Consider the following 27,326-nt stretch of genomic DNA (forward strand, 5'->3'; position numbering starts at 1 on the left):
ACAATAGTGAGAGGCCCGCGTACCGCAAAAAAAAAAACAAAAAAAACGGGTACTCAGGGAGGACGTACTTTCAAATAAAAATGTGACTTCTCAGCCCGTCAGTATTCCTTTATTGCCATGACTTTGGGGGAGGGGGACACAGAGAAGCGGACAGACTCTGGATAGCAACTTTTCAGTCTCATGATTTAGTCACCTCAGAGTCTTAAAGAGGTTACAGAACAACAAATTCGAGTCCAAACCTCCCGGGCCTCCCAAGAGGGCAGGGCACGTACTGACACATAGCTGTCTATCACCCCTTGCTTGGGAGCTGCAGGCAATCTTCAAACCTTGGGAAAGTGAGCACAGCCCAGCCTCCTCACCCTTGGTACGACCAGAAAAATGACCCATTTGCTAGAAGTCACGCATGAACTGCCTGCTGAGGAAGGAGATGCTCCACGTTTTTACTTACACGTGACGTTTTAAAACTACCGAGTTCTTCAGCATGAATCTGATCACATATTACCAGACCATTCTTTAGTCCTAAATTCCCACGTGTCATGTTTACAGAACAAATGTGCAGAGCTTCACGATTACAGAGCAAAAAGAAAGAGCCCCTTCTCTCAAAGAGCAATTTGGGCAATGATTTTAACACAGCTTTGCAAACACAGAAACCCTTACCAGCCACAAAGACTTCCTCCCGCAAGCCCAGCTGGGGCTCCCCCAGGGCCGTGCTCTACACACCCAGGCAGCTTCGGGTCTTAGAACTGACTTCTGCGGCCCTGGGCAGGGAGGGGAGGTGTTGCCATAGAAACAGCTTCCTGCGCTCCAAACTCAGGCACGCATGGGACTGAATTCAGGTCCTGCCGGGCACTGGGTGGGTGCGTGTGAACAAGTCCGACCCCCCCGAGCCCCAGCTCTGCTCTCCTGTGAAATGCCTGCGGGTTTGCCATGAGCGTACAGTGAGGTAGTGGGAGCACCTAACACGGCTGCGGGCCGAGGCCATGGAAATAGTGTGGTTTTCAATCTGACGCTGGCGGCAGCAAATACCAGCTGGGGCGCTGACTGGCTGTGTGGCCTGAGGCAGGCTGCTGAACCTCTCTGAGACTTAGTTTTTGCACAGGCAAAAAGAGCAGTGGTGACAGGTCTTGGAGGATCACAATGAAAATTAACTACTGGGCATAAAAGGAGTCACACAGGGCCTGGCACAAAGGAGACATTCAAAGACCATCAGGGCTCACAAACACCCACGTGTTTGGTTTTGATGGACAAGCTGATAATTACCTACTGGAGGAAAATAATTTTTTTTCCAAACTCTAAACACCAAAGAATATGAAATCACTCGGAATTGTTGGAGGGAGGAGTGACTTCCATTAACACCAGTGGCTGCCCCAGTGGCCCCGTGGGAGTCTGCTCCGTGACCAATGCCACACCCCCTGCCCTTTCCCAGCTGCATTTCTAAAGGGCCTTGACAGTGAACATCTCGCTTGATATGTGGGAATGAAGAACCAGCTTCTCAAACAGGATCCTGGATTTACTGCCTCTTTGAAGGGCACTGACATCTTACGTTCCCTTCATGAAGGAAAACATCCCAACTAACCCACAGGGTCACGACGCCTGTGACCACAGCCCAATTACAATCACGTAAGAACAAGTGAAAACATCGCTTTGAGAAAACCAAATTCCCTTCGCAAGGGTCATGCCATCATCTGAGCGATATACAGTAGCACCTGAGGGGCGGAACAAGTGAAAACATCGTTTTGAGAAACCAAATTCCCTTCGCAAGGGTCATGCCATCATCTGAGCGATACACAGAAGCACCTGGGGGGCAGAACAAGTGAAAACATCGCTCTGAGAAACCAAATTCCCTTCCCAAGGGTCATGCCATCATCTGAGCGATACACAGAAGCACCTGGGGGGCAGAACAAGTGAAAACATCGCTTTGAGAAACCAAATTCCCTTCGCAAGGGTCATGCCGTCAGCTGAGCGACATACAGAAGCACCTGGGGGGCAGAAGGGAGCCGCTGTTCGTGAGCCTCCGGCACAGCTGGCCCTCACAGGCTCCCCACACGCCTTTTCACTCTGTCCTCTGGGCCACGGTTCCCAAATCTGGCCCCAGAACCAGCAGCATCAGTAACACCCAGTAACTGGCTGAAGATGCCCATTTTCAGGCCTCACTCCAGACCCACTGAATCAGAAACTCTGGGGGAGGGGCCAGCGCTCTGAGCAATGCCGATGTGCACCAGCGTCTGACAAAGACCACTAGTCTATCTGCAAAGTGGTTATTATTGGCCCTCTTTAGAAGCAAGGAAACCAAAGCTCAGTGATTAAAGTGCCCGAAGCCATCCAGCCAGGAGGCCAATTTGTGCCCACATCTGATTCCAAAGCTACTTGTCACACGGCCTTAGTAGCCAAACTATCTGTACCATTTGGTGTCCTCAGCTACAGAGCCACCGAGATGTGATGATGACACTTCCTTAAGAGGGAGGGTGGGAGTGAGAGGCGGGACGAAGCCTGCGCTCAGAAGTGATGAATTATAGATGCTTTTAAACCCACATCATGCATCAGCCCTGGATGGTCAGCCGCCCCGCAGGGCGAGCCTGCTTCTCCCTGCTCCGCTTGTTAGCTGGGTGCCATGAAGAGGACACAGGGGTCCCTCCACTGACCTCTGTGCCCCAATTTCTACCACTGCTTTGACCAGAAAGAGTAAGAAGCTACCCTCCCTGTCTCTAGAGGGCTGGCGCATTCGGCCCAGACCAGGACTAACAGGAAGGCACAAAGCGGCCCCAGCACCTGGGTGGGCCGGGGCTGAGTCACCAGAAGGAATCCGGCGCATGCAGGGGGTATTATAACAGTGCCACAGATCTGCTTCAAAGGCGCCAGGCCAATTTTTAAAACCAAACCCTAAATTTCGCCTCGATCAAGCGGTCCACGAAACTCTTGATATTCGAACCTCAGCACCTTCACAGATCCTAAAGTTAGGAAAAAGACAGACATCTCCTCGTTCACAACTCCCAACCTTCTAAATAAACTTGATGACTTTCAGATCACAAGCTTATCCTTCAGCTTAAGTGAGTACTCATCATCACTGCTTTCTGCAGTGGCTGGTGGAGTAGCAGGGACCCAGGTTTGGTAATCACACAGGCCTGAGTTTGACTCCTGGCTGGGTCAGTTCCTCAAAGGTTACCGAACCTCTCTGGGCCTCAGTTTTTCCATTCATGGATGGGTGACAATCCCTGTGTTACACATGGATGTAAAGACAAAATGAAATTATGTTCAACAGCAGCAACAAAGTCTGCTCAAACAGCCTTGTATTTTAAGACATCAAAAACCTGGAAGATAGGTGTGGCCAAACAGCCCGTGGACAGATGCTACTCAACACACCCTCTCCGCTTCACAGACACTTACTTCACTGTGTTTGTTTTTCTAAGTTTCTATTTTTAGACACCTTGAACACGCTAACTAAGACCAAAGAAAATTCCGTTGACAAACTTATCAGAAAGCTTGTCAATTTTCAAAAACTCAACAGATGGGGATAAATGGTCATTTCACAATGCATCTGACAAAAGCAAAACCTGCTCTCTCCCACCTCAGCAATCTTAATCAGGTCACCCCACAGTACTCCGTCCTCCTCCAACTCACAGCTGGGCTTAGAGTGCGTCTCTTCACCCCAGTACTCAGTTTCTCAGATGAGGTAACAGGTATCATAATATTTGGGGATCCAACAGCCAATAGGTGAATCCCAGCCCCATCACCTACTGGCTGTGTGACCTTGAGCACAGGACTGATGCTCCTGGGCCTCAGTTTCCTCACCTGTAGAAAGGAGATAATACCCACGTGACTGACATAGGACTGCTGGGCCACCAGCAGCAGTTTTTGCAAGAGCAAGACAGAACAATGGAGCCTACAGCAGGGATGGGTAAGTGTGTTCCCTGCCCGTCCCCAGGACTCCTTGCACACCTCACATCTTCAGCAAGTACCTGCCACACACCAGAGACTGAGCTGGTGCTGGGGAAGCAAAGGCAGGGTGATCACCGGCCTCAAAGACGTCACAGTGTCACAAGAGCCCCAGATACACAGACAGCGTGCTAAGTGCTCCAAAAGAATGCCTGGGGTGGTGAGGCTCAGGGAGCAGAGCTGGAGGGGCCCAGACGCTGGGGTAGCTGGCTGGCGAAGGCTGGACAGAAGATCTGTTTAAACGGAATGCTTGAGTGGAAAGCCCAGCAGACAAATGGGGGAGTAGGACTAGATAATTCCTCATATCCTCCCAGACTTTACTCCCCCAAATCCAAGCCCTTTGATTTCTCCAAGGCTCAGGGTCAACAGGTCCTCATGCCATAAAATGCCAACAACCACATTCATCCACACCCCACCAATCCAACAGGAAGATTCTGGGGAACAGTGAGAACAGCTCTCAGAAAGCTTTGAAAACTTTAACACGCTCCACAAGAGTATGACAATGGGGGCTTCCCTGGTGGCGCAGTGGTTAAGAATCCGCCTGCCAATGCAGGGGACACGGGTTTGAGCCCTGGTCCGGGAAGATCCCACATGCCACGGAGCGGCTAAGCCCGTGTGCCACAACTACTGAGCCTGCGCTCTAGGGCTCACGAGCCACAACTACCGAAGCCCGTGCACCTAGAGCCCGTGCTCTGCAACAAGAGAAGCCACCGCCATGAGAAGCCCGCGCGCCACAACGAAGAGTAGCCCCCGCTCGCCGCAACTACAGAAAGCCCGTGCGCAGCAACGAACACCCAATGCAGCCAAAAATAAATTAATTAATTTTTAAAAAAAACCTCAAGAAGCAAATAAGCTTTAAAAATATAAAAAAGAAATACAGATATTGGGCTTCCCTGGTGGCGCAGTGGTTGAGAGTCCGCCTGCCGATGCAGGGGACACGGGTTCGTGCCCCGGTCCGGGAAGATCCCACAGCCAGCGGAGTGGCTAGGCCTGTGAGCCATGGCCGCTGAGCCTGCGCATCCGTCCGGAGCCTGTGCTCTGTAGCGGGAGAGGCCACAACAGTGAGAGGCCCGCGTACCACAAAATAAATAAATAAATAAATAAATAAAAATACAGATATTAAAAAATATATACAGATAAATATGAGAAGATCTTGGCAACTTCTCTGACACAATCACCTGTCCCAAAGATAACTGCTGGAACAAGTACCATTCAGAAACCTGCAGGCCCTTTGGATGTTCATTTAAATACAGATGAAAACTTAATTATCAGTGCAAATTCAATCACTGCTGTGAGGGACTGGGTATATGATTGGTCAGCACCTACCATCCATATCTAGAGCTACAAGAGACACAAGTTTTCTGCCAAATCTTCATTATCCTACATAACTGGGGGAGCGCATGGACAGTTAAAAACTAAAATTCACCTTTTCAATCATTTTAACCTCCTGTTCCAATCCCTTCTTTCACAGGGCATTTCCTGAGGTGGAAAGGAAGAACTCACACTTCTCATCTTTTCCTGTCCATTTTCTTACGTGAACGTTGAAAAGTGGAAGGGGATAACCCTCAACATCTCTCTAAAAAAAATTCTGAAACATCCTGGAGAGTGCCCTGGAACCCAAGCATCGAGTTCTGGCACTGACACTGTACTGCTGCATGACCTTGGGCCAATCTCTCTGGGCCTCAGTTTCCCCCATCTGAACCCTCACGATGGTTAAGCCCCATCCTCCTTGCAGCACAGACTCAGATGCGTCCGCAGGGCAGCAAAACTGTGAAGGGCCCCAGACGGAGCCCCTGGGCGGAGGAATGGGTTTCCACAGGCCCCTACCGGGGTTTCTGGGGGAGCAAGTTGCACCCACCCCCCCACCCCACCCCCGCCAAGCCACCGGACCAACTCCGATCGCAAACAAAAACCTGTTGGCACGGACTCCTCTAGGAAGGGCCGGCCTCTCCCAAGGCGCTGGGCTGCTGGGGAGCCGCCCCACGGGGAGAGAGAGGAAGGGTCTCCTGGAAGACGCGGCCCCGCGTACCCAGTCACCCACCCGACCAGGCCGGCAGAATCGCCAGGCGGGGTCTCTGCCATCCCACGCGGAACAAAAGGCAGCTGGAGCCTGGCTCTGCCGCCCCCGATCCCGCTGGGCTGTGGGGCGGGGGCGGGGAGGGAGAACCAGGTCCCTGGGGAAGGGAGGGGACCCGCGGCAGCCCAGAGAGGGATGGCCGGCATCCTGGACGGGGGATCCCTCCCCCGACTCCCGGAGGGAAGGGCCGCCTGGCCCGGGGAGGGGAGCAAAGTGCCCCGGGGAGGAGACGCGGGGTTGTTCTAGGCTTAAAGGTAAACGGTGAGGCCTGGAGGGGCTCCCGGATCTCGGATGGGAGGAGGGGGAGCCCCAGGCTCCGAGGATACGAAAGGAAAAGCTCCCCGAGGGGAAATGGGGGGGGTCTCTGCAGCGGAACGAGGGACCCAGATGGGGAGGGGGCCGTTCTCCACCTCGTGGGGCGGGTAAGAAGGGGTCCCGCCTGAGGTGGAGACCCGGCTGGGACTGCGGGGGTGCATGCTCTGGCGGACGGCTGGGGGGGCAGCGCTCTGGGGGCGTCCGCCCGTGAAGGGGCAGGGTCCGCGACCTGGGCCCGCTCCGGCCCCCGAGCCCCGTGGCCCCAGCTCACCTGCGCTCCTCCGGGCCGACCCGGATGCGCGGCTGCGGCCGCCAGTAGCGTTGGGGAGGCGGGAGCGAGGGGAGCCACCGGAGACGCCGGCGCTTCCAGCTCCGTTTGACACCCACACACCAGCCAACATGGCGGCCGGGAGGGGGCGCGCCGACTGCGTGCGCGCGCCCGCCGGCCCCGTCCCTCCGCCAGTCCAGGCCCCGCCCCGTGTCCCCGAGGCCCCGCCCCTCCGTCCAGCCCAGGCCACGCAAGGCCCCGCCAGGTGCCCTCTGGCCCCGCCCCGCGCCTGCTGGCATCCCACCCCGGCCCAGCCAGCCCAGACCCCTCGTTCCCCGACCCCAGGGCCTCCACCCGGATACCCACGACCCCACGCAGACTACCCAGCCCCCCCACCGCGCCCCACAGCCTACGCCCCAATACTCTACAAATAACCCCCAAACCCCACACACGCGTCCCAACGACCCCAAACCACCACACAAACCCTGGCAAATTCATACCTGAACCCTCGCACACGGCAAACTTCACTCAGACCCCACAAATCTCCCCATGCCTCAGGCACATCTCACAGCTCCACACACCCTCTCCACCCCCCACACACGCACAGAGCCCCCAGCCTGAGCTAAAACACGCTTCCCCTTGCAGTGTGCACTTGTAAACATCACCAGGTCCAGGAGGTCGAGCTGGACGAGCGGGGGCTGCCGGGGCGCTGGGTGCTGGGATAAGTGTGTTCCCTTTGTGAAAATTCACTGATGTACACTTTAAATGTGTCACTTTAACGTACGTGTTCTACTTCAATAAAACACACTCAAAAATTATTCTGAGGATGGTGCACAGGCTTTGCTAGACTGCTAAAGGGGTTGTGGCACTAAAAAGGTGGGGCTCTAGGGTCACCATCCTCCCGTGAGGGGCTTATAGACCCCCTGATTCAGGCTCACCCCTTCACAGGGCCTTGGGCTCTCACACAGGATCCACCTGTTCCCTTTGGTTCAACCAGTGCCCACGAGACACCTCCTGTGTCCCGAGCACCATGCTGGAGGAGGGGCAGACGCTGGAGAGGTGCCCAGGACCTCACAGCTGCCCAACCTGCTCCAGTCAGGGTGGGGTCAGCAGAGACCCCCTCACAGCAGGGTCTGGGGACAGATCAGGGCTTGCTAGGTTGGTAGAGAGCACCATCCCTGTGGCCTGTGTTCCAAGGAGGGCCTGTTTCAGGGAGGTTGTTTCCAGAAGTCCCGCTCTGCCCTCACTTACAAAGACACCTAAGGCAAGTCACTGCACTTCTCTAAGCCTCGTGTTCCTGCTTCCTGTGAGGGAGCCAGATGCAGGAAGGCATCCTCTGTTCTCCAAGCTGGGATCTCGACTTCCCTTCTCTGGCAACAAGTAACAGGGAGAGAAGATGGGGGGAAGGAGAGAGGAAAGGGGAGGGGAGAGGGGAGATCGAGAGAGAGACACTAACACATGTGCAAACCCATGGCCATTATTCCTTTGAAAAGTCCAACGCTGGTAGTTCTAAAGGCTAGAATCCCCTTCCTGCAGTCTGCTGCCCCATCCCAATGCTCGGTGCTCCTTCTCCACCAGGACAGTGAATTAAGCCCTACGTGCCTGCCTTGAGGCAGGAACCTGAGCTCCCCATTTTGAACTTGGTCCACCCCCATCCCGGAGAAGCCCCTCTACCAGTCCAACCCTCCTTGTGAGCCCCAGCTCTCTGCTAGACCTTCCTGGGTCTGCAGGAGAGAACTTTCCCTGAAATCACGGCCCCTGCCCTCAAAGAGTTTGCAGCTCCAGATGAACTTATGCCAACATGTAGTGGGTGCCTGGTGCAGGCCTGAGTGCTTTCCATAGACTGTGCAAACCAGCGCTGCCGCTAGAACTTCCTGGGATGATGGAAGTGTTGTCCAGCTGCGCCATCCACGTGTAAGCACTTGAAACGTGGCCAGTGCACCCGAGGAGCTGCTTTTTTAAGATCTTATTTAACTTTAATTGATGAATTTGAATAGCCACAGGTGGCTAGATGCTGCCACATGGAACAGCCCTGGCCCCAAACCTCACCACAACCCAAGATGAGTCTTCTTACTGTTAGCATTTTACAGGAGGAAACTGAGGTTTGGAGAGATGCTGGGCTGGGTCACCCAGGCAGAGCCCAATCCCTTCCCCACTCAGCTTGCAAGTCTGCGTAAGATGCGGGTTTAGGAACGAGAGAACTGGATACAGATAAAGAGATGATGAGCCAACCACAGCCCAGGAAGTGAGTTGGAGAGCAATTCAGGGTATCGAGCCAGGCTGGGGAGTAGGGGAGGGCCTCCTGAGGCCGGAAGACCATCTCAGGCGTGCAAGGTCAGAGGGGACATTCCTGCATTCCTCAAAGACATTTCTCCTTCCTGCACCCCCTTTGAAGCCTATCGCCCTCTTGCACTTCCCTCACCCTCTTGCACTTCCCTCTCTCGATTCATCCCCCCATGAGGAGCCATTGAGGCCAGCAGCGCTATTCCCATTTTACAGATGAGGAAACAGAGGCAGGACACAGCAGTGCTGGGATTCAAACCCAGGTTCTACCGAATCCACAGCATGTAAGTTGTCTTGCAGAGGAGGATGCAGGATAAGCCATATGCTTTGTCCAAGGCCAAAGCTGTCCCAGGGCACAGGCTGGAGCAGGCACGTTCATCTGCCCTTCCTAGGGTTTGGAGATTGGTTTCAGATGCCTGATGAGGCACGGTGATGGGGGCTGGTCAGGGTGGTGTGTTTCAGAAGCGGAAAGACACGGCTGTGCAGATGGGGATGTCTCTGGGGTTGGGGAAGGAGGGCTTCAAGGGGGAGGCACTGTGGGCAGAGAGAGATGGCATGCTGTGAAGACAGCATGCACCTTCTCCTAGTGAAGATGCAGCGGGTCTCAGGGATCTTCCACCAAGGTTTGAACTCTAGATTCAAAACCACTTGTCCAGCAGGAAGAGCCTATGCTGGGAGCCCCACAACAGCTAACTTCCTGTCCACCAGTTCGTTGCCTGACCTTGGCCTGTCACTCCCCCCAGTCCTCAGGTTCCCCATCTGTGAAGAGTAATAATCCCTCCCACCTTGAGGGATTGCATTAAAGTTCATAATGAAAAAGCAGAGTAGGAAATGCTTTGGAAGCTGTAGATGGGCGTTAGCAGTGGTTCTTATTAAGATACAGAGATAAAGCTATCCTGGTCCCTCCAGGCGCTGGAAGTCTAAAAGAGCAGAGGAGTCATGAACACAAACTGAAACTAAAACGCTGAAGTCACATAGGAAATCATAAGAGAAAGGGCTGTGAGAGCTGAAAAGGAAACTTCCTTCTCTCTTGCAGAGAAGGAGCGATCAAGGCCGACTTCCTGAAGTAGAGGTACTGGAGCTAGGAAATAGCAATAATAATAATACCACCAAAGCAGCAAGCACTGTGCAAACGCTCTGCATGGATTATTTCATTTCCTGTTCGTAACAACCCTGAGTTTTAGACCATCGTTATCCTTAATTTACAGTTGAGGCTCAGAGACACTCAGCGATTTGCCCATAATCACACAGCTAAAAAGTGGCAATGCTAGAAAAGTCAGGCCTGATTCGAAAGCCAAACGAGAGGAATTTGAGCAGACTGAAGGGAGAGATCCCCTCTCCCCTCCAGCTCCAGGTACATTATCAAGGCCAAGCCAATCAGTGCATCTCTCCTGGTCATAGTGATTGATTCAGCAATGGGCATATGACTTAAGATGGGCCAGTGAGACTCAAGCCCTGGACTTCCACAGAAACCATTGAAAAAGAGGAGGTTGTTCTCCCGCCCCATCGCCCCCATCCCCGTCAGGCAGCTTCGCACTGGGAGAGCCAGGCTGAGAATGAAGCCAACACAGAGGGATGAGGGAGGAGAGAAAAGACAGATTTCTCCTGACATTGTTTGAACACCTGGAACCAGCCATGCCTGAAGTTTTAACCCTGGACTTTTTAGCACATAAGCCAATACATCAGTTACGACTATTTCAAAAGAAAACCCAGCTCAAACTGGCTTAAATGATAATCGGTTTTAATTGGCTCATTTAACTAAACTCTCCAGAGCTAGAGCTTCAGGTGATCAAGGTTCTGGCTCCATTTCTTTGACATATACCCCCCAAGCATGTCAGGATTTTCCTGGGCTGGTGTCTTGATTGGCTCTAAATTGGCTGTAGCAGACCCATGCCTCACACCTGTAGCCAGGATAAGACTGTCTCTCTCTGCAAACCAGGAAACTAATACCTGAGCCTTGCTCTGATTGGAAGAACTTGGATCACGGGCCCATCCCTGAGCCAACTGTGGGGAGTTCGATGAGGAATCAGGGTGATTGGCTTAGGCCCACCAGGGCTCCCCCCTGGAGTTGGGGGGACAGTTATGGGAGGGGAACACACACTGGGGAGGTGGACAGCACGACCACCACTCAGCTGAATTCTCTTTTCGCCCTCAGCCAGTTGACTTGGTACCCAGATTCCTGACAGTAACAGTCATCAACCCCATTTCCAAAGAGTTTTCATTTAATTTTTTGACAGCTCCAGGCTTTTTTTTTTTTTGGCTATGCCACACGTGGCATGTGGGATCTTAGTTCCCCGACCAGGAATCGAACCTGCGCCCCCTGCATTGGAAGCGCGGAGTTTTAACCACTGGACCACCAGGGAAGTCCCTCCAGGCTTTTATATTTGCAGTATTTACTGATAATTCTGTTGAGATTTGCATAACACCTTTCTTCCAAACCTCTCATCATGCCTCAAAAACAAGTTTCTATGAACTTCCTCAGATTTCCTCCCAAGGGCATGAAGTGTAACAATAAAACACAGCATCAGCTTAATATATAGTTTTCAACCTATGACCCAACATTTGCAGTTTTTATTGGCCATTACTTTTCAGGCTTTTTCCCCTATAGTGATGAACACTGCAAACAAGATAGGCTTTTTTTTTTTGCCACGCCCCACAGTATGTGGGATCCTAGCTCCCCAACCAGGGATCAAAACTGCACCCCCTGCATTGGAAGCACAGAGTCTTAACCACTGGACGGCCAGGGAAGTCCAAGACAGGCCATTTTTTGGGGGGGGGGCGCGTGCTGCGTTGGGTCTTAGTTGCTGCGCGTGGGCTTTCTCTAGTTGCGGTGAGCAGAGGCTACTCTTGGTTGCGGTGCACAGGTTTCTCATTGCGGTGGCTTCTCTTGTTGCAGAGCACGGGGTCTAGGTGCGCGGGCTTCAGCAGTTGTGGCACGCAGGCTCTAGAGAACACAGTAGTTCAGTAGTTGTGGCGCACAGTAGTTGTGGCTCAGTAGTTGTGGCACACAGGCTTAGCTGTTCCGCGGCATGTGGGATCTTCCCGGACCGGGGCTCAAACCCGTGTCCCCTGCATCGGCAGGCGGGTTCTTAACCACTGTGCCACCAGGGAAGTCCCAACAGACCATTTTAAATTGTTTTCTTGAATCTACACGGACTGAAACATCTTACATGCATTATTTCAGTAAACAGTCACCACTGCCCTGTGAGATAGGTAGGCACTCTTGTTCTCACCATTTTACAGAAGAGCACAGTGAGGCACAGAGAGGGGAATAATAACTGCTGGCCCAGCTGAGGAGCGGCAGGGCTGAGATTTCACCCAAGTCCAAGGGAGTCAAGGACTGGCATCTCCTACAAAGCACCCCTTACTTGGAAATGTGCCTGATATCTTTCTGCTAGAGACTGGCTGAGTGCCCTGAAAAGGCCATAGCTCTTCTCTGGCCTCAGAAAGGTGCTGTTTTTCCTTCCTCAGAAAATTTCCGGATGAGTTGGATGCCCTCCACCTTCATAAAGCTTTCAACTTGGATCAAGAGTTGAAACATAATCACCCAAAGCTATAACTCAGAGACATCTGCCCAGCCAGCAGCATTTGAGCTGGGACTTTAAGGGTGGCTAATTACTGGTTATGAGGAGAGCAAGGAGAGCAACCCTGGGAGGGGCAAGGCTGAGCAAAGGACCAAGCGGCAGGAATCATGGACCAGTGGTGCGATTTAGCTGGACCGCAGGATGCACAGAAGAAAGCAGCAGGGGGTGAGTCAGGAGAGAATGGCTGGAAGGAGCCTGGTCTCGTGTATTTCTGCTAACTCTGCAGCTGCTGAGAGCAGCCTTCTCCATTAGCAGTCAGGGGCAGGCGTATCCCTGGCTGGCCAATGAGAATTCGCATCTCCATGGCCATAGTCATTGGTTCAGGGCTGGGCATGTGACCCAAGCCCAGCCAATAAGAGCCATCCCCAGGATTTTAGCTAAAACCATCAGAAAAGCGGCTCTCTCTGCTTCTGAGATTGTGGGCACCAGGAACCATAGAAGCTGGAGCTGCAAGGAGCCCTCTCTGTCACCTCACAGACACAATTCTTAATTGTTCAGACCAGTTCGGACCAGCCCAGAAAAAAGAGCTGTTGAGTCAGGCTGGCGTCATCCTAGCTTTCTTAAAGGACGTCTCCACTGTTGCCTCAAGCAAAGTTTTCTTTTGACAGAAACCTCAAAGTCTTTCATTCCTTTTTCTTCTTTCACCTATTCTCACCCTCTCTTCCTTCTCTCCTTCCTTCCTTCCTTTCTCTTTCTTTTCACATCTCTTTTTCTCTTTGTTCCTCTCTCTTTCTTCATTATTATTTTTTTTATTTAATAAACATCTTTTAAAATAATCCTTAAAAAAATGCATGCACACATTCTACAAATACCCGGCCAGTACTTTTCAAAACTGCCACTGTGTGAAACACAAGAAAGACTAAGAAGACAGACTTGAGGAGACTAAGAACACAGGACAACTCAATGCAATGTGGTGCCCAGTCATACCTGCTTCACGGTCCTGAGATGATGGAGGAAGCATTCAGTCCAGGGCCACATGCAGAGTGGGTCCGCATCCGCTCAGGACTCAGCATTGCTGGAAGAATGCCAAGGGGCTGGCCTTGGCTCAGGAAGGGGCCCTGGGCCAGGGCTGATGGAGTGGCATGTCCGGATCTACCAGTCTGTCCAGAGACCTGGGAACACGGCTCACCTCTGCTCATTCATGCAACCGTCCTTTTCTGAGCTCCTCCTAGTGAAGCTGGGGCTGGGGCTGAAGCAGGCTTGTGCCAGGGCTGCCAGGCTGTGGAGAGGCTGACACAGACACAGCAGTTAAAAGGCCAGGACAGAGGGGTCCCAAAAAAGAGGGCAGGAGGCCAGTGACTCCAAAGGGTGAGACAATGCAAATATAGGGGCCACTTGGACCAGAAAAAGGCCAAAAAAAAAAAAAATTCTCCCATTCCTTTTCTTCCTTCTGCTTCTTTCTCTTCCTTATTTTCTTCCTCCCCTCCTTTCCTCCCTCCCTCCCTTCTTTCCTTCCTTCCACTTTTTTCTTTAATTTCTTATAAGAAAAAAAAAAAGGTGGGTACATAAAGCAACTTTGTTATCAATTTTTGCAAATGTGCCTAAGAGGTACTGAACGGAAAGATGAGAAAATTGCATCTTTGTTCTCCTCATCTGAGCGCCGGTTGTGAGCCGCCCACACACCCAGACAAGGGCGGGAGGGACAAGTGGCCAGCTGGGACCTGCCAACCAGCCTGGGCCCTCCCAGGCCTCTCCCCATCGCTGGTCTCTCTGCTTCCCTGTGCTCTGCACTGGGTGGACGAGGATACTGAGCTCCAGGGGACGGGAGGGGCTGCCCTCTCCAGGCTCCTCGGTGGGCACGGCTCCCCCGATCCTGCACTGCAGCCCCACCCATCACCCGGGGTTCCCCAGATGGCCTGCATTTGCTGGCCTCTGAGCATCCGTGTGTGCTGTTCCCTCTGCCTGGAGCCCCCTCTCCACCTTTTGGGATCCTTCTAGAAGTCAGCCTGGCTGAGTGCCCATAGGCTTTTAGGATCCAGTGGTCACCCTGCCCTGGGAGCCTTCCTGGATGCCACAGGCATCCTGGCACCTGCCTCCTGGACGGTGACAGTGTAGGTTCTGCACCCTGTGGTCCAGCAGCTTCTTGGAGAGGGGGAGCTGGGACTGGCCTTTCTTACCTGTGTCTCCTCCCCCTGCACAGTTCTGGCATAATTATGCTCAGACGGAGCATAATGTCCGAGTATGTTTGTTGAGAGTAAACGATGGAAGACAGGCCGTCCCTGGGGGAAGGCACTCCGCAAGCCCAGGGGTATCCGACTGTGGTCAGGGGGTGGGGGGCACTTGTAGCCGCACCCGGCACCCCACACAAAGAGCAGTTTTGGGAGCCAGAGTCCAGCCGCCGCTCTGTGCCCCAGACCACGGCAGCACACAGGGACCCTCAGAGCCTCAGCTTCCTCAGCACAATTCGGGGGCGGGGCTGCCGTGCCTTGCTGGCAGGGCTGCTGGGGAGACCGAATAGCGTCACCCCTCCCAAGCCCTCCAAGGACATTGCAGCACACTTAGAATCAAATCCACAGCCCCGCCCCACCGCGGCTAGAAGGCCTTGCCCACCCTGCCCCCGCCCCACTCTCCCCTCACTGTTCACTGTTCGCTTTGCCAGGAATGCCCTTCCCCACACGCCCGGATGCCCCGCGCTCCATCCCCTCAGTCCGTCTCCCCAGCGGGCTTCCCCGACCGCTAAAATGGGGCCCCCTCCTCACCTCCAACCCCGAAGCCCGCTTACCCTACACGCCTGCCCACGTTCTTGCAGACTTGAGTCACAGCCTGCCCTGTCCACGGGGGGACTCCAGGGCTGTCTGAGCCAGCCTGGCCTGGGAACCCAGAGTCTGTGTCCTTACCCACTCCCTCCACAAATGGGGGCTGTAAATAGCACTTAGAGCCTGTCCTGTGTGCGTGGGAACTGTGCTCACGTTCAATCACGTTTGAAGACTCACTGACCAAACGTCTGCATTTGGCGCCCCAGAAGCCCAGCTAGAACAAGGATTCAAATGGAAGCTGTTCGTTTGCATGTGACCCCAGGAATCACCTTCAGGGGCATGGGGAAATGAGACAGGGAAAGGGAGGAGCCCACAGCTGTGGGTGCCTGACACAGCCCTTTGCTGTGTGGTCCTGGACCAGCCACCATCCCTCTCTGAACCCAAGTTTCCTCTTCTATAAAGGAGGCCGTAGCCACCCAGGAGATAGAGTGGGAGGTCTCCCGGGACTGAGAGGGGTCCCGGCTCGGCTCCCAGCCCCAGTCCGAGCTCCAGGAAACAGAGGGTGCCCCAGCGAGGGCTGTGTGTGGGCGCAGAAACCACAGGAGGGCAGGCACAGCGCCCAGGCTGTTACCACAGGGGCTGCAGAGAAACCACATCACAGCCACCACAGCCTCCACCATCCCACGGCGACTTCCGCTGCTGCCTCTCTCAGGGAGCGTCTCCTCCCAGCAGTTAGCTGTCCCCTCCATCAGCACCTGCCCCAGGTGGCCCGGCAGCCTTACCAAGGGAGGCTGGCCGCTGTTCCGGAGGCTGTGCAGCTGCAGGCCCGCTTTAAAAAGTTACGGACACTCCTGCGGTTGAGCTCACGTCCCTGCGTTCCAGCACTTGTGACCTCGGGCCAGTCAATTCCCTGCCCTGATCCTCAGCGGCCTCCTGACCTAGTCCACTGTCCGGCAGCTGAGCCTCCTGCATCCTCTTGACTTTCAGCCTTTGCACTTGTTGTTTCCTCGTCAGTCGTGCAATGTCCTTGAGGGGCGGGGGGGGGGTAAGCCCCCACTGGCCACCCTCCTCAGACTAGCTCGGCGCCTTTCACCTCCCCTCACCTACCCTCCCTCAGTAGCTCTGAGCCCAGGTTGTGAGGTAGTGCTTACCCCTTCGCAGCCTCTGACTCCCCCACTGCAAAGCCCATGAGAGCACAAACTTATCTTGCCTCCTGCCAGACCTCAGGGCCTAGCACAGGGACTGGCATACAGCAAGTGCTCAATAAATGCTCATCAAATAAATGAATTACTGTCTGAAACACCTGTCCTTGGTCAATGGCTTGGTCTCCCAGGACCAGACTTAAATGTCACCTTCTCCAGGCAGCCTTCCCTGATTGCTTCCGTGATTCCTTTTCTAGGTTTTCAGAATCCCCCCGAAATTTTTTCCAAATCACAGTTGCCTAGCCTGTCAGGCGTTGCCACCCAGTTACCGGGACCCCAGCCTGCCCCCCATCCCCCCTTCTCCAAGCGACGAAGAGAGAGCTGGAGGGGGAGGAGGGAGGAGGCGCAGACTGTGTAGGAGGTGGCGCGGGTGACCAGGCACTGCCCAGAGTGGAGAAGTGAGCAAGGCCCGCGGCCGGAAGGAGGTGGGGGAGGGGCGGGGAGGTCGGTGGTGGCGTCAGCCTCGCGGAGGGCGTTGGGGGTGTGTGTGTGTGTGCTGGTATTTCCTGAGGCTGCCCGGAAATGCCTGGGGCCGACCTGGGGCCCCAAGAGGGGGGTGGCCGGGGAGGTCCACACCCTTCCTCCACGCCAGCCAGGCTTAGGTCACTGTGAGCCTTCCAAGCAGCCGCAGGCATGTTGCGGGCGTGTTGTTCGGTGCCCGTCACAGACAAGAGGAAACTGAAGCCCAGAGGCCCAGGCTGCGCCCTCCAGGCACCGCCCCCCCCCGCCCCCGCCCCGCGCCCCGTCAGGGCTGCGTCAGCCCCAGCCCCTTCATCCCCCCAGCGGGGAGGGACCAGACACGGAGGTGGAAGGGTTCGTGGTTGCGTGGCTGAGCCCTGGCCTGCTGGGCCAGCAGAGGCCAGCTCCTCGCGCTGGTACATCTCCGCCCCCACCGGGACCGCAGAATGGCAGGCTCCCGGCGCGCCCCATTTCACACGGAGACTGAGGCCCCAAGAGGGGCAGGTGGAGGAGTCAGAGTCCATCCTGGGCCGGACAGCTTCTACCTGAGTTCAAATCCTGTTTCATCTCCTGTAGCCGTACGGCTGGACAAGCTGCTTTGCTTCTCTGAGCCGCTGTTCCTTCCCCTACGGTGGAGATATAGCCGGGCCTGGCTCCGAGGACTGCAGTGAGAAATACGTTGATCTGTGTAAATCGCTGTGCAGGGCACATAGTGTGTCCTCAGTAAATGCCAGTTATAACCACAGAAACATGATCAGGCCTCCCCCACCTCCAAACAAAAAGCCTCTCCCCTTGACCTTTACCCTCCACAGACTCCTGCCTAGCCTCGCCTTCTCCCATGTCTTCTGAGTTCTATCGAATACACATCTTCTATAAAGTTAAGCATGTGTTTGACTACAAAAAATAGAAAACAGATCAGAGTGGCTCAGACAAATAGGAGTGCATTTTCCCCCATCCCAATGAGCTTCGAGATCAGCTATGGCTGGCATTGCTTTACCAGGCCAGTGATGTCAGGGTTCATAACTCTGCAGTTTCTTGGCTTTTCCCTCTTGTTTGCAACACGGCTGCTAGTGCACCTGGTGTTGCATCTGCATTCACATTTAAGACAGGAAGGAAGAGGAATGGTTAAGTTTAGGGTGAACTGAAAGCATTTGTCCCTTTTATCATGAAGAGAAATAATTTTCCAGAACCTACCCCTACCCCCCCCACCCCACCGACTCCTTAGATCTAATCAGCCAGAACTGTGTCACATGACCACTCCTAACTGCAAGGGAGACTGGGAAGGTGAGTCATTTCTCCTCTCCAGTCTCTTAAGTGGAAGGCAGCAGGGGAGGGGGTGTTGGGGATGGCAGATAGGTCAGTCAGCTGATGTGGCTGCCACACTTTCCCTCCATCTCCCCCTAGCTCGGCCACTCCCTAGGCCGTGCTCTCCTAGTCGCCCTGACCGTCTTCCTCATCCAGTGGCCACCCCATTTCCATGTCTCTTTGGAAACTGGAAGCTCTGACAACTCTGGGTCTGCCTGCACTTCTGCAGGGCAGCAACCTGCTGATGTTGAGCAGGGCTGCCCCTTTAGGTAGGCTACGACTGTTCACCTCAGTCTCCACCACTCCCTAATGTCTCACATGTATTCGTATTTCTTGTCTAGCTCTTGTTGGTGTTGGAATTTGCACCCCTGAATTAATGTATTCATTTTCCCCTCCCTGACCTTATTTCAGGGAAATAACACACAGAAACATCCTTTTAGGTATTTCGTAGGTGTGCAGCAGGAAGTTTCCTTTCCACCACAGACCCCAGGCACCCAGTTCCTCTGCTTAGGGATAAATAATCAATACCTTGTTTAAAACTTTAGAGATGTTTTATACACATACAGGCAAATCTACCTGTATTTCCCATCCCCCAACCCCTTTTTCACTCAAATGTGAGCAAATACTCCACATTGTTCTGTGCTTGGTTTCCCCCCAATTTACAATATCTAACAATATCACTTACAGATCACTTCCTGGGACTTCCCTGGTGGTCCAGTGGTTAAGACCCTGTGCTTCCACTGCAGGGGGCACAGGTTTGATCCCTGGTCGGGGAACTAAGATCCTACATGCCAAGCATCAGGGCCAAAAAAAAAAAAAAAAAAAGAGAGAGAGAGATCACTTCCTATCTACACACAGACACCCTCTTCATTCCTTTTTCTGGCTGCAGAGCAAGTGCCTCTGTTTCTTCCTTCATAGAGGGGGTCTGATAAATAATACCAAACCCAGAGGACCAGTGGAAGAATTCAGAAACATTGGTTTATGATGTCTCTGCGTCTGGGAGACCAGGTTTATTGCACACCCTGCTGAATGTGAGGTGAGAGTTTCCAGAACCAGGAGAGTCAGGGGCACCCAACGGGAGCCCATGGAAGACCAGCAGTCAGGTGCTTTATGTGTACTGTTTTATCTAATCCTCACAGCAATCTTCTAAAGGAGGTGCTATGATCATCTCCATTCTACAGAAGGGGAAACTGAGGCACAGAGCAGCTAGGTGACTTGCCTGGAATCACACAGCAGAGAGTGGTACAGTTAGGATTTTAACCCACAGCTGCCCTTCCAGTGCCAGCACCCAGGCAGCTGGGCACCATCCCCTGACCCAGGGCTGACCGCCCACATCCAGATGAGCAGTGCCCAGGCTGAAGGGGGCCCTCCAGGTCACTCTGCCTGGGGGGAGACATCTGGGGCCACATTTGTCTCTGTGCTCAGAGCAGGCGAGGTTCAGGGTCTCTTTATCCGTGGTATGGGGCTGGGTCACTCAAGTGACCTTAGGAACCCAGAGGCTCTGGAGCCAGACTGCTCCATCCCAGCTGCGTGGCTTTGGACAAGTGACTTCCCTCTCAGAGTCTCAGTTTTTTCATCTGTAGAAGGGGACCAAAAATTGCTCTTCAGTCATGGCATTGTTGGGGGATAACTTATCTAATAAATATATTCATCACTTAGGAAAGTTCCTGGAATATAGAAACATCAAAAAAAAAAGCTTATTATTATTATTATCATTGACAACACTGTCCCTGGAAGCTCTTGCAGCAGAAAGTGGGAGGGTCACCCAAGGAGCCAATCCTTCCTGCTGGCCTTGGACCCAGGACCTGGAAGGGGCTTCAGGCCACCCCCCGACACCCCGTTCTAAGGGGATCAGACTCAGGCCTGGGGAGAGGCAGCCTCGGTGAGGCAGGCCCGGTACCGGTACCGGTACTGTAGGCGCCCCCCTGCCACCCCTCCCCCATCTCTCCAGGCTCTCAGGATGAGGTCACCTCAGCTTCTCCCCCAGTGACCACAGACCTTCCAGCCGTGCAGGCAGCCCCTTGACCTCTGACCTGCACGGACTCCAGGCTCTGACCTCAGGCTGTGACTGAGCAACGGTTCTGCCCTCATCACCCCTCCATGCGGAGCAGGGGAGAGGGCGCTGTGTAGGCCCTGGGGACGCTCCCTGGCAGGAGGTGGACCCCATTGTCCAGACCTTCCCCGGGAGGGGGAGCTGGGGCCTGGGGGGTGCCAGCAGGGGGACGCCCCCGTGGGAGCACCCATGTCCCCATGTCCACGAGCACCGGAAAGGCTAAGCGCTGCGCCTACCCCCGTGCCTCCACCCCTTGGGGCCTGAGCACGCATCAGCTCCGGGGGCCACTCCTGCCGTCCGCCCAGATCGCCACGCTCCGCCATTTGCGCGCTTCCCCAGTCTGGGGGGGCCTCCCGGGCCTTCCCGCCCCTCCACCGGCTCCACCGGCACCCCCGGCCCTGCTCCAGCCCGCCACCCACTCATTTTGCAGGACAGTTAAAAAGTCACCTCCTGGGAAGCCTGCCCTCATCCTGCTTCCCTCCTCAGGCTGGTAAAGGTCTTCCTGTTCCGGGAAGCCCGCTCCGGCCGGATCTCCCCGCCCCCCCCCGGTGCGGACGCTCGGGCCCTCTCCCGCGGGGTCAGCCCTCCAGCTCCGGGCGCCCTCTGGCGGCGACTCTCAGATCGCAGTGCCCTCCGCCCGCCGGGGACGCAGCCTCGGCACCTCGGGGTGCCGGTGCTGAGCTGGGCCCTGGGATTCGGCAGATCCGAGGATGCGCAAAGTCACCGCCTCAGGACGCAGACAGGGCCTAACGACAGTCAAGCCGCATAGGGTGCGCTATAAAGAAAGGAGGGGGACAGAGCGTGGCCGAGGAGGTGCTTCGGGTGGGGCATGCCGGGGGCGGCCTCAGAGGGAGGGGAGGACAGTGGTGTCCCCGCCTCGGGCTGTCGTGGACGGCAGTCTGTAGCACACGCGTCCCTCACTGCCTGCAGTTCTCCGGGCTCCTCGGCTGGTTCCTCCTCCCCTTGCTGGTCTGTTCATGTCGGGGCGCCCCTGGCGCACCCTGGGCCTTTTCTCTGTCTACCCTAACTCCCCGGGGTGACCTCAGTCCAGAGTCTCTAAGCACCAGCTATGCCCTGACATTTCCTAAAATATCATCCTCGGACCTGGCCTCTACCCTGGACTCCAGGCTCATGCATCCAACACCCCCGCATCTGGAAACAAGCTCCCCGTCTTTCCACCCACCAGCTGCTCCATCTCTAAGACCTCTGTCCTGCCCATCGCTCAGGGCAAGAACTCTCTCTCTCTCATTCCCTGCGTTGGGTCCACCAGCGAATCCCATTGGCTACCAGCAGAGGGTACCTGGAACCTGACCCTGGCCCCCTCCCCGCCCCCAATGCCGGTCACCTGGACTATGCAGTGCCCTCCTCACCTGCCTCCTGTCCTCCACCTGTGTCCCCAGTCTGATCCTCACCCCTAAGTCGGACCTCATCCCTCCGCCTCTCAGGACCCTGTCTGGGCTCCCAGCTCGCTTGGAGTCTTACTGTGGTCTGTGAACCACCCTCAGAGCAGGGCCAGGTTTTGTGGGGCCTGAAACTTCTGTAATATAGGAGGCCTTCTCTATGAAAAATAATACAACCTTACAAATACAAAACGAGGGAACCTGGGAGGAAGGGGGAGTCAGAGTGGCAGAGAGTGGTCTTAACCAGTTGTGATGAAGATAGCTTGCTTGTCTGGTACAGGCTCTTCGGAAAGCAGAATCTGCATTGTGAGCACTGAGGAGGGTGGTCACCCCGGGGACATGCTGGCAGAAGCAGGAGGCGGGCAGGGAGCTGGGCCTCTGTGGACACTCCTCGAGCCCCTCGTTTCTGACGTGGGCCCTTTCCCGTAAGCATATGCTACTTCCGTAGAAACGTTTCCTAAGAGGATAAAATGAATTAAATACAGGAAATTCATGAAATATTATCAAAGGAAACATATTACATCTCCAACCTGGGTTTCTTGCAAAATGTTTAAATTGCCTTTTTTAATGGAGCTCCTGGAAAGGCACTTGCACGTTTTACAAAAGCTGTGACTGCGTGAGCTCATTGCAAGGTCCCTGCCAGGGCCTTGGACACCTGGGCAGCTGAGGGACTGCAGGTTAAACCTTGTCAGCTTCTCGGTGAATGTGCTCCCATCCCCCTGCCTGTCGTCGCCTCCTGGCTTCATCCCCCACCCCTCACCCAGCAGCCTCCTCGCTGCTCCTCAAACCCCCGGCACACTCCCACCGCAGGGCCTTTGCACCTGCTCTTCCCTTTGCCCGGAATGCTCCTCCCCCAGGTCTTCCTGTGGCTCCCTCACCTCATACTGTTTGTGAGAAACAGTATCCAGCAGTATTTCATAACTGTCTTGGTTTTATCGTAGTTTCCTTGTTATTATGTGTAAAGCAACACTAATTTTCCACTTAAGAGTATCGATGTGCAAGTTCCCCCTTTCAATACATTTACTGACATTTTAAAAGACGTCTTCAAAAAAAAAGTCATCTGTTCGTGGAACCGTTTTCAGTTTTATTAAGTAGTATTAATTCAGGGAGGTGGGGTGCAAGTCTGAGAGTTGCGCGAACGACTGGAGGGAAAGGCCGCCGGCCCTGGCCTGGCCCCGCCCCGGTGGCTCGGCCCCCGTGGGACCCCAGACCCCGCCTCACTTCTCAGACAGGAAGGCGGCCTGCAGTTCCGAGAGACGCCGCGGGAGGGCAGACGCGGCCGCCGACCGAGGGATGCGGGCAGAGAAGCTGCGGCGCCCGGAGACCGTGGTTCGATCCCCGGATCCTCCGCTACCCAGGCTGCTCTTTAATCCCTCCCCCGGTAAAACGGGTTCCTGTAAAGGTTAAATACCGTGACTATAACATATAGTTTCTGAACCCGTTTTCCCCCCAACTTCATCTCAGATCGGAACTGCGGACCTCCCGCAAGAGCTGGGGGAGGCCATTTAATGAGCTGGAATAATTTAAGGAATTTTTATTTAGCTGGTGTGTGTTACGGAGAGCGTGGGAGCAGAGAAACGACGTGATTAAACAATGCAGAAAAAAGAAAAGAGAGAAAGAAAAAGAAAAAAAGAAGAAACTGCACTTAAAGAAAGCTACCTGTAATCCTATTTCTCATCAATAAGCATAAGGGTATTGGTATAAAGTTTTGTGGTCTTTTAAATTTTTTAAACTGCAAACACACATATACAAATATAAATATATGAATATTTGCCCACAGACTCAGGGGTGCAAGAAATGTCACGTTAGTTCATTAAAATTTTTTCTTTACTTTAACTAATGACTTGTTTTTATAAAAGTAATACACCCTCAACAGAAAGAAATCCAAGCAATTTAGAAAGTACAAAGAAAATAAGCAGTAGGAAATCATCACAAGTGGGACTGTATATTTCATGAGTATGTTATAGAACTCTCCCTACCCAGCTTCACTCACTTCTACAGGATGAACGAATAGATGGACAGATGTGACTATTAAGACTGGGGTGGTCGTGATCCATGTTTTTTTTTTGGGGGGGGGCGCACCACCGTAGGTGGAAGTTCCCCCACCGGGGATCCAGCCCGTGCCCCAGGCAGTGGAAGCGCACAGTCGTAACCACTGGACCGCCAGGGAAGTCCTGTGTGTGTAGTTGTAAATTAATTGATAGATTGGGGGTGGCGGTTTTAGGTTTATAGAAAAATTTAACAGAAAGTACAGGAATTCTCATATATCCCCTCACACTCCCCTCCCCCATTTTCCTATTAAAATTTTGCATTATAGCGTGGTGCATCTGTTGCAATTGATGAGCCGATATTGATATGTAATTATTAAATAAAGTTCATAGTTTACATTAGGGTTCACTTTTTGTGTTGTACTTTCTGTGGATTTTGACAAATGTCTAATGACATGTATTCACCATTATAATACCATGTGGATTAGCTTCACTGCCCCCAAAACCCCTGTGTTCCATGTATTCATCCCTCCCTCCCTTGAACCCGTCAACAACTGGCCTTTTTCTGATACCTTTTCTGTAATGTCATATAATTGGAACCATACAATCATTTAGATTTTCTCCTATGATATCAGCCTATGCTGCTCTTAAAATAAAAGCCTTAAAATTAATTTTATTGCAATTTAGAATATGAAGAAGAACAGTGAAACTGAATAAATTCTGGATTTGCGATCAATTTTTTTAACCATAAGAAATGTGACTTCCAAAATGAAAATAAAATGAGAAGGGGGAGGGAGGGGAGGAGAGGAGAAAGGAAAGAGAAAAAAAGTGAGTTCCTTTAAAAGAATCCCTGTATGGTTAAGATAGAGTTTATGAAAGTCATTAACACATTGTAGTGCTTTTTTTTTAACCATATATTTAAATTTTAAATATGAGTGTCCCTCTGCAACAAAAGATAAGGTGACTGGATTTTTTTTTTTTACACTGAACCCTGGCAACTTCTGTTGCTTTCACTCTGTTAACATTTATAACATATTCACGTTCTGTTCTGCAGCCCTGAATCTCCCCATTTTGTTCTCGTTCTGTGTTACAAGAGATTCAGTACTCACCTTCAGTCCTTTTCTCATGGCTTTTCTGTTTCTGAGTTCTTTATTTCAATTCCTCATAGGTTGGTCAGATTTCATTACTGAGTAGTTTTTTCAAGAAGGTCCACATGGTGCAGGATCTGCTGAGAGTAGCAGTCAGGGTCCAATCAGGAGACTGGACACCACAGTTTAAACAGAAGTCTGGAGAATGAATTATTAACTATGATCAAAGAGTCATATAAGGGGAACCTGTATGATACCCTAGTGCTGAGGGAGGGTACCCCAGGAAGGACAGACTTAGAAGGGGTTCAGACCTCCTGGGGAAAGTGTGGTCTGACCACTGGATAACAGAATTTCTGGTTTAGCCAGGCTGAGCTGCTGGGCTGACAAGAGGGTTCTCTCTTTAATTAAAAAACTTTTTTTTTTTTATTCTTGTGATGAAGACTTGTAAGATCTATTCTCTTAGCAACTTTCAAACACCCTGGGTCATAAATCACTCTACCAACGAACCCCGTCAAATTCTGGCTTTTTTGAAGGAATAGTGGGTGATCCATTATTTGTTCTGACTCCAGACAGGCTCCTGCTACTGGGATCATTCCCCAATTGCCTCCTGAAAACTAGCCTGCCTACAGTTTCACCTGTGCCTTGACTCTTCCCCTCTATGCGTTACCTCCCCGCAGAACCGACACTGTCCTTGAGAGACCTTTAGGCTTGAATTTCTTCGCTCTCTGTTGCAAATGAGGTCAGTCCCTTCAGGAAGAGAGTAGGAGCTATCCATTTTATGGCCGGTTTCTATCCCCAGGCAGAACCCAGGGCACAATGGCAGGCTGCTCTCTGAGTAACACCCCTGCTTCAGGACCTGAGGTCAGAGGGGAGGGGGGGGCAGCAGCCCGAGGAGCCATGAGGGACCACCAGGGTGGTCAGGGTGCCAAGAGGCCCAGCGCACTGCACTCAGGGTGGAGCCCTGTTCCACGAGAGGGGCACCTGCCCCCCCACCCAGTCTTAGCCTCGGCCAAGAGTAGCTTTAGAAAAGCTGACACCCTGCTCCTTCCAGGAAGAAAGGCCTACTGGGAGCTGGGGGAGGGGCCCTGTGTTCTGGGTCTGGGGGAGGGGCCCTTTGTTGTGGGTCTGGGGGAGGGGCCCTGTGTTCTAGGTCTGGGGAGGGGCCCTTTGTTGTGGGTCTGGGGGAGGGACCCTGTGTTCTAGGTCTGGGGAGGGGCCCTGCGTTCTGGGTCTGGGGGGAAGAGCTCTAAGTTCTGGGCAGGACAGTCTGGAGCAGAGAGTTAGCTCCCAGAGCTGAGAGGAGACTGAAGGGAGGCAGTGGTTTTGGTTCAAATATCACAGACTCTCACCTTTCTTATCAAATTTTCGTTACCTGTTCTTGAACAGATGTTTCTTCATTTCTGTTTACCCTGTGGGCCACTTCCAGAAACTTTGAATATGTTTTTCGGTGTTTTCCTACTTTTCACCAGTTTCATGGGGAGCAAGCTGGTGGACCTCTGGAGCTTGTGCCGTCAGCGTTGGTCTCTGCAGGCAGAGGTCCTGGCACGGGTGCACGCACAAGTCCAAGCTGGAGCTGGGTGCGGGAAAAGGCTTAGCAGCAGTTCTCCAATGAACGGGTTTTCTCTCCGTTCTCCTGGTAGCCACCCCTCCCCCCAACAGGATGGAGCCCAGGGAGGTGCCTCGGGTGTTTCAGTCAGTGTCTGATAACAAAAGCTCCCACCGAGCCTCCCTAGAGCATCCGAGGGTCTGGTCCAGTCTCATAACTACTGAGCCCCAACTTCACTGCACCGCGGTCCCCCGAGCCGCCCCCCCAGCTCTGGGCCTGCGATGGGAGGGGGCGGTCAATTCCTGCTCTCTGTGCTCATGGCCTGGTCTCAGGCTTCCATTTCTGACTCACCCGGGACCAGCGCGAAGGAGGGGGGAGTGTTTGCTGCGGCTGCTGTGACGGGTCACCACGAGCTTCAGTGGCTTCCCAACATGAGATCATTCTCCACGTTTCTGGAGGCCAGAAGCCCGGCCCCGCACCCCTGGGCCCAGGAGAAGCTGTGTGCAGGGCTGGCTCCTCCTGGAGCCCCCCGGGCAGAGTCCCTTCTCTGCCTTTTCAGCCTCCTGAGCTGCACTCCTCGCAGCCCTCGGCCCGTCGGGCGTCTCCCAGCCAGCAGCCGGGCATCCTGCTTCGGCCACGGAACCTGCTGCTTCTGCCTGCCTCTCACGGGACACTGGAGATCACATTTCGGGCCCACCTGGGTATCCCAGGCCCACCTCCCCGTCTCGGGATCCTCAGTGTAATCGCGTCTGCGAAGCGCCTTTGTCACCTGCGGGAACGCTCGCAGGCCCAGGGGGCCGGCCCTGCAGGCCTTTGGGCCTAAGGACTGAGATAGGCTTATGTGGCCGGTTCCACCATGGCCTGGCATGGCCAGTGGCTGACAATGACTTCTCCTCCTGGGGGCGGCTTTTGACGGGCCTCCCATGGAGAGCCAGCTGCAGCCCGTGATGGGGCTCGATGCCCTGCCAGCTCTGCCCACCCCCCCTCATTCCAGGCCCCAGCATCCACCCTCAGTCGGGTCCCACCAGGGGTCCTCCCAGTCAAGCCCCACTTGCAGGGTCCTGGGTGGTGTTGGGGGTTGGGCGCACGTGCCCTCCTAGCAAGATGTGCTGCTTCCCGCCCACCCTGG

At 53.8% G+C, this 27,326-nt stretch overlaps 1 protein-coding gene and 1 long non-coding RNA gene across 8 annotated transcripts in view; both read right to left on the reverse strand.

Annotated features, from left to right (window-relative positions):
• The window catches only part of EPN2 (epsin 2), a 68,861-nt gene extending 62,126 nt beyond the window's left edge, over positions 1-6,735 (reverse strand). For 2 of the 3 annotated variants that reach the window (XM_060290924.1, XM_030861262.2), the window contains exon 1: positions 6,597-6,735. The gene's annotated coding sequence lies outside the window, so the exon portion shown is untranslated. Of the gene's footprint in view, positions 1-4,811; positions 4,972-6,596 lie in introns of all 3 variants that reach the window. The other variant, XM_060290923.1, reaches the window with a different exon arrangement.
• A 4,445-nt stretch (positions 6,736-11,180) lies between these two features.
• LOC132594167 (uncharacterized) lies at positions 11,181-20,778 on the reverse strand. 5 transcript variants are annotated; one of them, XR_009560394.1, is made up of 4 exons: positions 20,623-20,778; positions 17,621-18,906; positions 13,388-17,479; positions 11,181-11,820 (listed from the first exon to the last, which is right to left on the reverse strand). It is a non-coding gene; the product is annotated as an uncharacterized lncRNA (long non-coding RNA). The 5 variants fall into 5 exon arrangements; XR_009560391.1 differs by having other exon boundaries at positions 13,388-13,690; positions 17,363-18,906; XR_009560392.1 differs by having other exon boundaries at positions 11,182-11,820; positions 13,388-17,905; positions 18,808-18,906.
• Positions 20,779-27,326: the final 6,548 nt, after the last annotated feature.

This window comes from Globicephala melas, chromosome 20 (assembly GCF_963455315.2).
Source record: "Globicephala melas chromosome 20, mGloMel1.2, whole genome shotgun sequence".
Classification (NCBI taxonomy): Eukaryota; Metazoa; Chordata; class Mammalia; order Artiodactyla; family Delphinidae; genus Globicephala; species Globicephala melas.